Source organism: Choloepus didactylus, chromosome 13 (assembly GCF_015220235.1).
Source record: "Choloepus didactylus isolate mChoDid1 chromosome 13, mChoDid1.pri, whole genome shotgun sequence".
In the NCBI taxonomy this organism is placed as follows: Eukaryota; Metazoa; Chordata; class Mammalia; order Pilosa; family Megalonychidae; genus Choloepus; species Choloepus didactylus.
This window is the reverse complement of record NC_051319.1, coordinates 63306335-63318215: the sequence shown is the minus strand read 5'-3', so window position 1 is coordinate 63318215 and position 11881 is coordinate 63306335.

Sequence of the window (11881 nt, the reverse complement as noted above, 5' to 3'; positions counted from 1 at the left end):
AATCTCTCTGGCAATGCTGGATATGACTCCTGGAGATGAGCCTGTACCCAGCATTGTGGGATTGAGAACATCTTCTTGACCAAAAGGGAGAAGTGAAATGAAACAAATAAATTTGAGTGGCTGAGAGATTTCAAATAGAATTGAGAGGTCATTCTGGAGGGCATTCTTAGGCACTATATAGATATCACTTTTTATGTTTTAGTGTATTGGAATAACTAGAAGGAAATACCTGAAAAAGTAGCCTTGATTCTTGAAGATGATTCTATAACTATGTAGCTTACATAGTGTGATGGTGTAATTGTGAAAAACTTGTGGCTCACATTTTCTTTATCCAGTATGGATGGGTAAGTAGAAAAATGGGGACAAAAACTAAATGAAAAATAGGGTGGTATTGGGGGGGATGGAATGATTTGGGTGTTCTTTTTACTTTTGTTTTTTTATTCTTGTTTTTATTCTTATTGGTGTAAGGAAAATTTTCAAAAATAGATTGTGACGAATGCACAACTATGTGATGGTACTGTGAACAGTTGACTGTATACTATGGATGATTTATGGTATGTGAATATATCTCAATAAAATTAAATTTTATAAAAATGTCAGCTAGAGTGCAAGGACAGAGAACTGAGACTAGGTCTTCACTTTGAAAGCTAACATGGAATTAGTGGTCAGAAATAAGGTTAGGAGCTGACTGAGGTGTAGGCAAGCATAGACTCTGAGGTATAAGGCCAGAGCCCAGTCAAAGGAAAATAGTATGACAAGGTCAGCCAGGCTGGTCAAGGCATCTGCAGCAGTGTCAGCAACTAGGTAAAGCAGGGACAGGTAGAGGCTCTTGTGAAATCATGGTCCCAGCCAGAAGAGCTTGGCCCTAACCAAGTTTTATTTGTTTGTTTGTTTTTAAACTCAGTTTTACTGAGATATATTCACATATCATACAATCATCATGGTGCACAATCAACTGTTCACAGTACCATCATACATATAGCTGTGCATTCATCACCCCAGTCTATTTTTTGAACATTTTCCTTACACCAGAAAAAGTAAAAATAAGAATAAAAATTAAAAATAAAAAAGAACACCCAAATCTTCCCCCTACTCTATTTTTCATTACTTTTTGTCCCCATTTTTCTACTCATCCATCCATATACTGGATAAAGGGAGTGTGACCTACAAAGTTTTCACAATCACTCAGTCACCCCTTGTAACCTACATTGTCATACAATCGTCTTCAAGAGTCAAGGATACTGGGTTGCAGTTTGATAGTTTCAGGTATTTTCTTTTAGCTATTCCAATAACTTAAAACCTAAATAGAGTTATCACCGTAGTGCGTAAGAATGCCCACCAGAGTGACCTCTCGACTCCATTTGGAATCTCTCAGCCACTGAAACTTTATTTTGTTTCATTTCGCTTCCACCTTTTGGTCAAGAAGATGTTCTCAATCCCATGATGTTGGATCCAGATTCATCCTCAGGAGTCAAATCCCATATTGCCAGGGAGATTTACACCCCTGGGTGTCAGATCCCACATACAGGGGAGGGCAGTGAGTTCACCTGTCAAGTTGGCCCCAACTAAGTTTTGCTCTTGAATATGCACTGGTTATGCCCTCTGGGCCTTTAATCACCTGCTCCCCTGTCCCCCAGAGCTTTTGTCCCTTTTCCTTTTACTTCCCTAATGCTCCTTCTCAGTGCAGCTGCTGAATAAACAACCATGGAATTTTGAACTTTGGGCTCTGAGATGCTGCTTATGCTTCATATAATATCACTCTAGCATCAGACTCAGAATGGAAAATTTTATTTTATTTAATTGTAGAGTTACTGCTTCAAGAAATATTAGCTATTTTTGTAGTCTAAACTCTATTCCACCATTTTTTTTTTTTTTTTTTTTAAACAAAGAAGGCATCTGAGGTCCAGGGAGAGAAAAATTATCCATCCAGTTTAATGTAGAGCCAAGAAAAACATGATCTTTCTCACTCTGTCTTTTGTCATTATTATTCATTTCCTTGAATGGACAACATACATACACAGTACAAATTTGAAAAATAAATAAAGGGTATGCACGAAAAATTTCTCCTCCCTCCCCTGACTTACCAGGGTCCCTCTCCAGTACCCCCACACCAGCAGCCGTTCCTGTTACCAGTTTCCTCTTATTTCCATTTGTAGATATATACATACGTATGAATATTGCCTCCTGACCTGCAATATTCCCATCCCTCTTCCCATCCCAGCTTCTATTGCTCAAGAGGAGTCACGACAAAACAGATGACACATTTGTGCTGTTGGAGGAAAACTTGGTGACTCAGATAGACACAAATTGTTCCATGCACCTTTCATCCTCATTACCAGGTAACTTTGCCAAGGTCAAGTGGTGACTTTCTGATTAACCACTAACCAGACTGGATACAACTGATGTTGACAAGACTCTGAAATTCAAATACCAAAATGAAAAAAAAAAATTATTTTCATATAGTTTCCAGTTTCATAACCAAACTTGCTTTTTTGCTTTGTTGAGAATATTATTTTTTTTTAATTCAATGAACATGTTCTACAAAAAAAATGGAAACAGGATTGCCCTCAAATTCACCAATCTTTAAATTTGAGACTGTTTCACCACATTCCTGAAATTTCCATTTAGCATCTCAAAGTACAAGGGCTAAGGAGTCTCCTTGTTTTCACCAGCCAAATTAGGTTGAGCCTAATCCAGGCTCCAGGAATGAAATGCAAATTTGGCTCATGATGGCTTTGCCATTTAGAAGAACCTGTATTCAAATAAGTCAGGAATACATTTCTCCTGGCTCATGGAGGGCCCTTTAAATAGTGACTTCAGCCCTCCTAAGGTTTTTGTACCGGTTGCCTAAAAGTGGACAATTTTCACAAGTTTGCTTTGGCACCCATAGCAAGGATTTTTATTGAAAGTCACGGTTGTTTCCATGGACACCACAGTCTGCCAGCAGATCTCCCAGCCAATTCAATGAGAAATACATGTACCTAAAACAAGCAATCCATGTAAGTGGTGACCTGGCCCCCACCCCTTCACTCTCCCATGTGACCCCTGACTCTCCGTGCTTCCAATTTAAGAGCCTCGATTGTGTCTGCAATGTTACTGAGGGCAAACAGCCATCTTTATGATTGAGATTCCTCTGCTTTACCCTGCAATTGTTTCTGTTCCTGTGGGGTTGCACCTCATTTATTCTATCAAATTAATCGTGTAAGGCAACAACGCAGTGGGTTCACTGGGAACATACATTTTCTGTGGAATGAAACAAAATAAGGATGTGGTTGGGAGGAGGTGGGAATGTACAAACCCATTCTCAAAAATGTACAAATAAGCATGGGAAGACCACTCATTTAGGAGACTGCTACATAAGTGCTCAGATGTATTTTGAAACAAAAGAAGAAGTCTATTAATTCTACATTATCACACACAAACTATCACGTAATCACCAGGAAGTCAAAATAAGACTGTCTAAAATTGGAACTTACAAGTCATTGCCCCAAGATTAAGAAGTCCACCCCCTTTCCCCTTTATTTTATTATTTATTCTATATGCCATTTACTCTTGTGTTTTATTACTGTCTTTGATTGGAAAGCTTGTTACAATTTTACTTTATGAAACACTTAGGACTTAGCTCACCCTCGAAACAGCACATTTCTCATTTCAAAAATTAGACTACAATCCTCTAAGCCAGTTATTTAATATTTATATTTAATATTAATAAACAGTCCTTAGTATCCTGAAAAATAATGCAAAACAGAGAAAAATGCACATGAAAGTGAAAACAGATTTTATTAGCTGTTCTAGTGAAAAAAAAGTTTCATACCAACCATAACAGAAAAGAAACCTGCAATTTTACAATCTTCACCTTCCTTTCAAATATAGTAACTTTAATGTTTTCCATTTGAATTCCCTGCGGTCAGACAGAGCTCTTAAACCCCCGGATCATAAAAACAAGAAACCTTCCCAAAATCACATGGGTAAAGTCTCAACCTGTGTTAAAAATACTAGTGATGGGGCCTGTGCCTCATTCCTGGGCAGGTTTCACAGGCTACGTGAGTCTAAAGCATCACCGTGGTAACACGGAACAGCAGGGAGTGTGGCGTCCTGAAACACCGTGCCAGACCCTGGACGGTACCCACCAACAGCCATTCTCTACCTCATTTGCCCTTTCCTGTTTCCCACTAAAGAGGATGAAAAAGGAAGATTATTTTTCCATCTTCCCTTTCCTTCCACCTAGGGATGGCTAATAAGACACAAGGTAAAGTCTATTAGAGCAGTGCTCTTCCAACTCTGCATACCCTCCCCTGGGGATCCAGTCAAAATGAAGAATCTGAATCACTCATCGATGTAGGACTGGGACACTGCATTTTAATAAGTTCCTAAGGGATGATGATGCTGTGATCTGAGGAGCACAATTTGAGTAGCAGGGTATTAGAGGGCATCTAGCAAGGATTTTCCTCCTTGATTTGAAGAAAGTCATGTGAGGAGAAAGCTACTTCCTGTCCTCTCCTCCAACTGCCTCCTTTCAGATGGGATTGAGGAAAGATCTGAGTGTGGGGCTGGGTCAACCATCTTGCCTACAAAGGGGGTGGAAGCCAACGTGCTGAGAAAGGCAGAACAGAAGAATGCAAAGTTTCTGGGCCTTTGAAGATATCATTGTGACACTGAAGTCAACTAATCTTGGGGCTTCCTACCTCTAGACATCTTGTTTTATAGGGTAATAAATACCTTTATGTTTTAAGTCACCATTTGTTATGTTGTTTTCTATAACTTGCTACCAAACAGTTCTAATCTATCACATAAACTAAGCAGACCCAGTCAGGACTGAGCTTATAATCAATAGCTCATGGGCAGAGACCCTCTCATGTAGCCATTGGCCTACACAGAGTCAAAGCTTCTGTGGGATGATTATTCTAAGATTTCAAGTCTTCTGAGAGCAGAAAAAAATTCACTCATGCTTCTGGGAAAGACATTTATTCTTAGAACTGTGGCAGTTTGTTTTCTAACCCCTGGCATAGGAGTAGGGAATTCAGGAATGGAGAAAGGCAAAAGATTTTGAATTGTTTCTGCTATTTTCTATGATGATGAAACTGTTCAGAGGAATGAGAGAACAAATGGCTCTGTGTGACTGAGCCCATAAAGTGAAGTTAGCTATTGAAACTCATTGGCATCCAAAGACATCTTTTGATGTGCAAAATTGAGGATATGTGTGGCAAAATTACAGTGACCTTACTATGTATTATTCTGGGAGAAATCACACTTGCTTCTACTGGTATTGAACAAACACTGGATGAGTGTCCACAATTCAGTGGAATTTATTTGCTTTACATTAAGTATTTTGTTTACCCCCAAAGAACTGTTTTTTCCATTTCTGCCCAAATCGTTGGTAACTTACTTTCTACCATCTCAATTTTTACATAGACAGTACTAAAGTTCTATGCTTGGGGCCATTTTAAACTGTGAAATTTCAAAAAAAAAAAAAAAAAAAACAACCCACAAAAATAGGAAAAATGTGGTACTTATGACACTTGTTTTACAGTATGAGAGCTGAAATAAGAGGGCAGAACTTCACTCTTTTTGACCTAACTGGGAGCATGCACACTGAGTAACACAATGTTTTGCTGCTCTGAGCTTTCCTGCAAATTACCTCGAAAATATCGTGAATATCGATTTTAGGGTTACAAATAAATTTTAATAAGTAGACAAATTTGCAAGTATGGAATCCATGAATAATGAGGATCGACCATAGGTTTGTGATGGACCGTTTTCCCTTTTGCTACTATTATGAGAATTTCTTCTTCTTCATTCAATGGTCCTCACAGTTGCATATTTCCCAGTGGCTAATGAATGGGTATAGTTCAAAGCAAAGACCATTTGATCCCATCTTCCACTGGCTGATGTTCCACCTAAAAAAGATACATCAACTTTCCTTCCTATCCAATTGGCCAAAGCAAGTCACAACTTTAAGGAAGGTGGGGAATGACAATAACTAACATGCCCTAAAGGAGGGGAATCTGAGTATTTTTAAATAACCAAGTGAGGAGCACAGTACTTAAACAGTACTTAAATTGCTAATGCCATTTAATATTAGTTTTGATGATTGCTAAAACCAAATTGAAATTAAGTTACTGCACTGAGTTTGGTGCCAACAACTGCATCAATCGCTTCCCTCATCATCTAGCATGGATCTTCATGACTTCCTAAGATATGGGGTGCATCTATTAATGCATGGCCTGTTAAAGGAACTGATGACTCTGTTGGCCTACATTACACTAAGGAATTGGCCATTCAACACAGAGGTCTCACACTAGATTTTTAAAAAAAGTTAGGTTTCAAAGGTATATTCCGTTTTCCTCTAGAGTGATTACTATGGACACAGCTGGGACCAGGAAAAATTGTGAATAGAGTATGAGCTGGAGCTATTTCATCATCATTCGAAGGTAATCCCTCCTTTCCACCCTTCATCCCTGCTTCCTAAATCTTCCACAAGCCTACTGCCATGCCTACATTTTCTGTCTCCTAGAAGAAAACTATACTAGAGACCCTTTCTGTCTCAAAATTCAGTCAGAATTTAGCTCTACTGTGACTCATTCCTTTGGACACAACACTTTGCTAACAAATATGAAAAAATAATTAATTATGGAGTGTTCATGGCAGATAAAAATTGAATATTTAATCCTTTCCACTAACAAATTTACAAATTAGCAAGGGCTTTTGGTACCTTAAGCCAAAGGAGAAAGAAATAATAGAAATTTTAGGCTTCAGGGAAAGAATTATGGGAGAGCTCTTTGGACAGAACTTCTCTTAGGGGTTTCTCTCATATCACTCCTTAGACCTTTGTTCATTTATGACTATGAAATCATAGTTATTAATGTAAATAATATATCTGCTTTACTCTCCTACAATTAAAATAACCTAAATGATACCATCTGATGCTGGTGAGGAAACAGTTTAACTGGTTGGCCCCTCTAATATGTTGCCTCTTTTTAGAATGGGGATGACTTTAGCTATTAACACATAGATAAATCAGGGAAATTATCACTTAAATATGATTGCTTATGAATATTAAACAAAATGCAAAAGAAACTTTCAAATATTCCTACACAACCCCCCCCCCCCCCTTCAGGTACACTCTCTTCTTTTAGTTCCTTTTATACCACACGTGCTTCCTTGCGCCATGGTCTTCACATGCATTAACATTGCCTGGAAGGCTCTCACCCCCCTTTCCCTATCCCACTCCATGTCTTTTACTGACTAGATTCTCTAGGGCTTTATTTAGATGTCACTTCCTCCAGGAAGCCTTCCAAGGGCATGGGTGTAAGGGTTGGGCCTTTCCTGTGTGTTCCAAAAGGACCTCTTATTTATCATTCACAGTACTGGTCACTCTGTAGACTGATCTGCACCACCCAGAATAAGGAAAGTGCCGTCAAGGCAGGGGCAATGCCTCTCTGGTCATCCCTTCCTAGTATGGCAGGAACAGTACCTGACATAGTGCTCAAAAAAGCATATTTTGAGAAAATTAATTAATATATTTAACATGGTGGAAAATTGTCTGTTCCTAATATACTAACTGGATATACTTGCCTTGTGTTAGGGTTTCAACATTTACCTATCACATTAAAGCAATACAAAATTGATATAGATAGGTATCTATTAGATATGAATCCAGGGAGATTAAAAGATTTCAAATAAATAAATACTCTCACTATTAAACAAATATGGGAAAAGCTAAATGCTCAGAGATGCTTCTAGCAGTCTTGTTTATAATACTCAAATATCAGATATATTCCAAGTGTCCACCAACAGGGGAATATTTAAATTATAGTGGGACTCCAGAATGGAGTAATATGTAGATATTGCAATGATGGTTATAAAAAAAGAGGGTTGAGGAAAATATTTCAGAACTTGGAAAAATCTTACAATAAAATGTTACTTGATTACAAAGGAAGATGCTAAATTGTATGGACATCATTTTTTTTCTAACTATGAAAACATGCATTTAAAATGAAACAAGATAGTGATTGTATTGAAGTGGTGGGTTAAGGATGATTTTTTCATCTTTTTTTTATTCATGTGATTATGTTACTTTTATAATTAAAGAATATATGAAAGATGTGTGACTTAAAACCCAATTAATATGTATAATGGGTGGCAAAATAAGAGTGACTAGTCATTAGGACTAAAAGTTTAAAAGATAAGATGCTAGGAATGGAAACCATGACCCTTTTTACTTAATAAAGTTGACTAAAATGATTTCATTATGTCTTCAATACTGGTTATGAAGACATAATATATTCTACTTTGTAGGATGAATCAGCAGGAAAAAAAAAATTACCAGTCCAATAACAAAGGTTTCTTGTGCAGAACTTGTTTTTTGCTCAACAAAATGCAGACAGAGGCATTGCTTCTCAGGCAGGAAGGAAGGCACACCTTGAAGGTGGTGATGCTCAAAGAAATAGGAAATTCTCTGATCTTTGAAAATAGAAATGGTAAGTTTTTATGTGTAACACCTGAATGCTTGGGTACCAAACAGAAGAAATACAAAGGTAGGGCAAGCAAATAGCTAAAGAAGGGAGTGTTTCAGAAAAGAAACCTTATTTTAGTTCTTGACTAAAAAGCAAATGGTATTTTGGTGACTGGAGGTGTTCATAGCATCTAATAAATACACCCTCAATCACAAAAGCAATGTTTAAGATCAGCATTTGTAATAAACATTTTTAATGGATAAGATTTAAATTTTTCAAACTTTTCCTAAGTACAACTTGATGTGGATCAATATGTGACTGACCAAATGTTCCACTTCTCTAATAGTCCATGATGCCAAAATATGTATTTTTTTGCCTATTTTTCATTTGTTAAAACTTTTTATTTTGAAAGACTTTCAAACTTACAAAAATAATACAAACCCCATACAGAGAACTCCAACACCCCATTTCCCTTCCCACCATACCCAGATCCACCAATTTTTAACACTTTGCCACATTTGCCAAATCATCTTCTCTATGTATTTATGTATGTATGTATGTATGTAGGCATCTATCCATCTATCTATCATCTATCATCCATACATTTTATAAACACTTGAGTGTAGGTTGCATACACCATGCTCCTTGAACATTTAATACTACCATGTTATTTCATAAGAACAAGGATATTTCACTTATGTAACCAGTATCAAGTTCAAGAAATTTAATGTTAATGTATAAAATTTACAGCCTATATTCCAATTTTTCATATATCCCAAAATGTCCCCTTGATCCTCCCTTGCCAGATCCCACCCAAGATAGTGAATTACATTTGTCATTGTCTCTTTAGTTACTCTTTCTTCTTTTACTTTCTCAAGAATATATATTATTCTTAACATATGTATGTTAAAGGGAAACATATATTTACAACATAAACTTTCCAATCTTAACCATTCCCAAGCATACTATTCAATGGGATTAATCACATTCACAATATTTGAGGTACACTTACTGCCTACCATTAATAAGACATTCCATATTCCCAAACAGAAACCTATTATGCATTAATTCCCCATTCCCTAGCTCCCCATCCTTGGCAACACTTACTCTAATTTCTGTCTCTATGAGCTTGCATGTTCTCCAGTATTTTCTTTGTAGTTACCATGGGGCTTAAATTTAACATCCTAAATCTTCAACAATCTTGTTTGCTTTAATACCAAGTTGACAATCTTGTTTGCTTTAATACCAAGTTGACATCAATAGCATTTATAAAGTATGTTCCCATATCCCTCCATCTCCCCACATTTTCTTGTCACAAATAATGTGTTTATATATTATATGTCCTGAATCATTTGTCTTTTATATCCTGTAGGAAGTAAAAAATGCAGTTACAAACTAAAAAATACAACAGTACTGGCATTTACATTTATGCACAACATTTCTTTCACTGGAGATCTTTATTTCTTCATTGGTCTTTGATCTATTGCCTATTGTCCTCTCCTTTTAACCTGCAGAACTCTCTCTAACATCTCTTGTAAGGCCAGTCTAGTGGTAATGAACTCCCTCAGTTTTTGTTTATTTGAAAATATCTTTATCTCTCCCTCATTTTTGAAAGACAGTTTTACTGGATAAAGAATTCTTAGTTGACAATTTTTTTGTTTTCAGCACTTTAAATATGTCATCTTTCTGCCATTCTTGTCTCCCTGGTTTCCAAGGAGAATTTGGCACTTAATCTTATTGAGGTTCCCTTCTATGTGACATGTTGTTTCTCTCTTGCATCTTTCAGAATTCTCTCTTTATCTTGGGCATTTGCAGTGCTTGATTATAATATGCCATGGCATAGCTCTTTTGGTTTTTCCTTTTAGGAGTTCATCGAGCATCTTGGATGTGTATATTTGTGTCCTTCTTTAAATTTGGGGAGTTTTCAGCCATTATTTCTTGGAATATTCTCTCTGCCCCTTTCTTTCTTTCTTCTCCTTTTGGGACTCCCACTATGAGTATATTGGTATGCTTGATGGTGTCCCATAAGTCTCTGAGGCTCAGTACACTTTTTTTCATTCTTTCTTCTTTTTGCTCCTCGGACTGAATGATTTCATTCTATCTTCATGTTCTCTAATTCTTCCTTCTACCAGCTATAATCTGCTTTTGAACATGTGTAGGGATTTTTAAATTTCTGTTATTGTGGTCTTCCACTCTGTGTGGCCCCTTTTCATTAGTTCCATCTCTCTACTGATATTCTCTTTGTATTCATCTATCACCGTCCTGATTTCCTTCAGTTCTTTGTCCATGTTTTCCTTTAGCTCTTTGAGCATATTTAGGGTCATTTTTACAAAAGTCTTTGTCTAGTGTGTCCCAGATCTGGTTGTCTTCATTGACAGTTTCTAATGCTTTGCTCTTCTTCTTTACCTGGCCCACTGCTTCTTGTTTTTTTTAGTATGTTTTGTAACCTTTTGTTAAAATCTGGACATTTTGATATTTTAATGTGTTATCATTGGAATTTAGACTCAGAGGCATCTGTTTCTTAAGCTTGTATCCAACTATGTTATGACAGATTTCCTTGAATACAAGGAGCTAACAACAACAACAACAAAAAAAAAAAAAACACGAAAGGGAAGAAAAGAAGACACCTTCCCAGTCCCTGCCAACTGACTTGGGCAAGTGTTCTCCTTCATGGCCTATCCTTTTAATGAGTTTGGAGAATAGCTCCAGGCCAACACGTTAGGGGCTCTCTGAAGCTTTCTGTTCATGCACTTTGCCTTGGGCATGGGCACATGTCTCTGGGAATTCTCCAGTTTGCACAGTTCTGAATGTCCCCTCTTCTCTAGGAAACAGTTTGATCATAGTTCTGGGCACCAGGTAGCATGACATAGTTCTGGGCACCACCAGACAGATTGGTTCAGACATACATGCTCCCAGTATGTGCACAAGGGTTAATCTGCTCCCTCCAAAACTGGGTCCAGGGATACTCACTAGGATCAGGGCTGGCTCTAAAGTGAGCTGGTAAAGATGCTAATGGTTTTAAGAACCCCTTTTCTTTATTCAGCACTTGTCCTGTTATTGTGGCCCTTTAACTGTTTTTTGGAGCTTTTATGTTTCTGCCAGTTCTTGATGGCTGTTCAAAGTTTCTGAGGGAGGATGAAGCTCTGAAGCATCTCACTCCACCATCCTGATTGGGCAGTTATAACAAACATTTTCAAAGAAAGGAATGCAAAAGGTAAAACTATATTATAAAACAAAATCTGCATTCTTGAGATCGGTAAACTTCCTCTAAAAAAGTCCTAGTGCTCTAGAGCTTACTCTTCATATCAGAAGAGACAGCAATAAGATGAATGATGCTACAATGGCAAAGACATATTCATTTCTTTGGGAGGAAAAGAATATTAAGCTGAAAACCAAGCATATATTTCCATTTGAATAGAATGCTA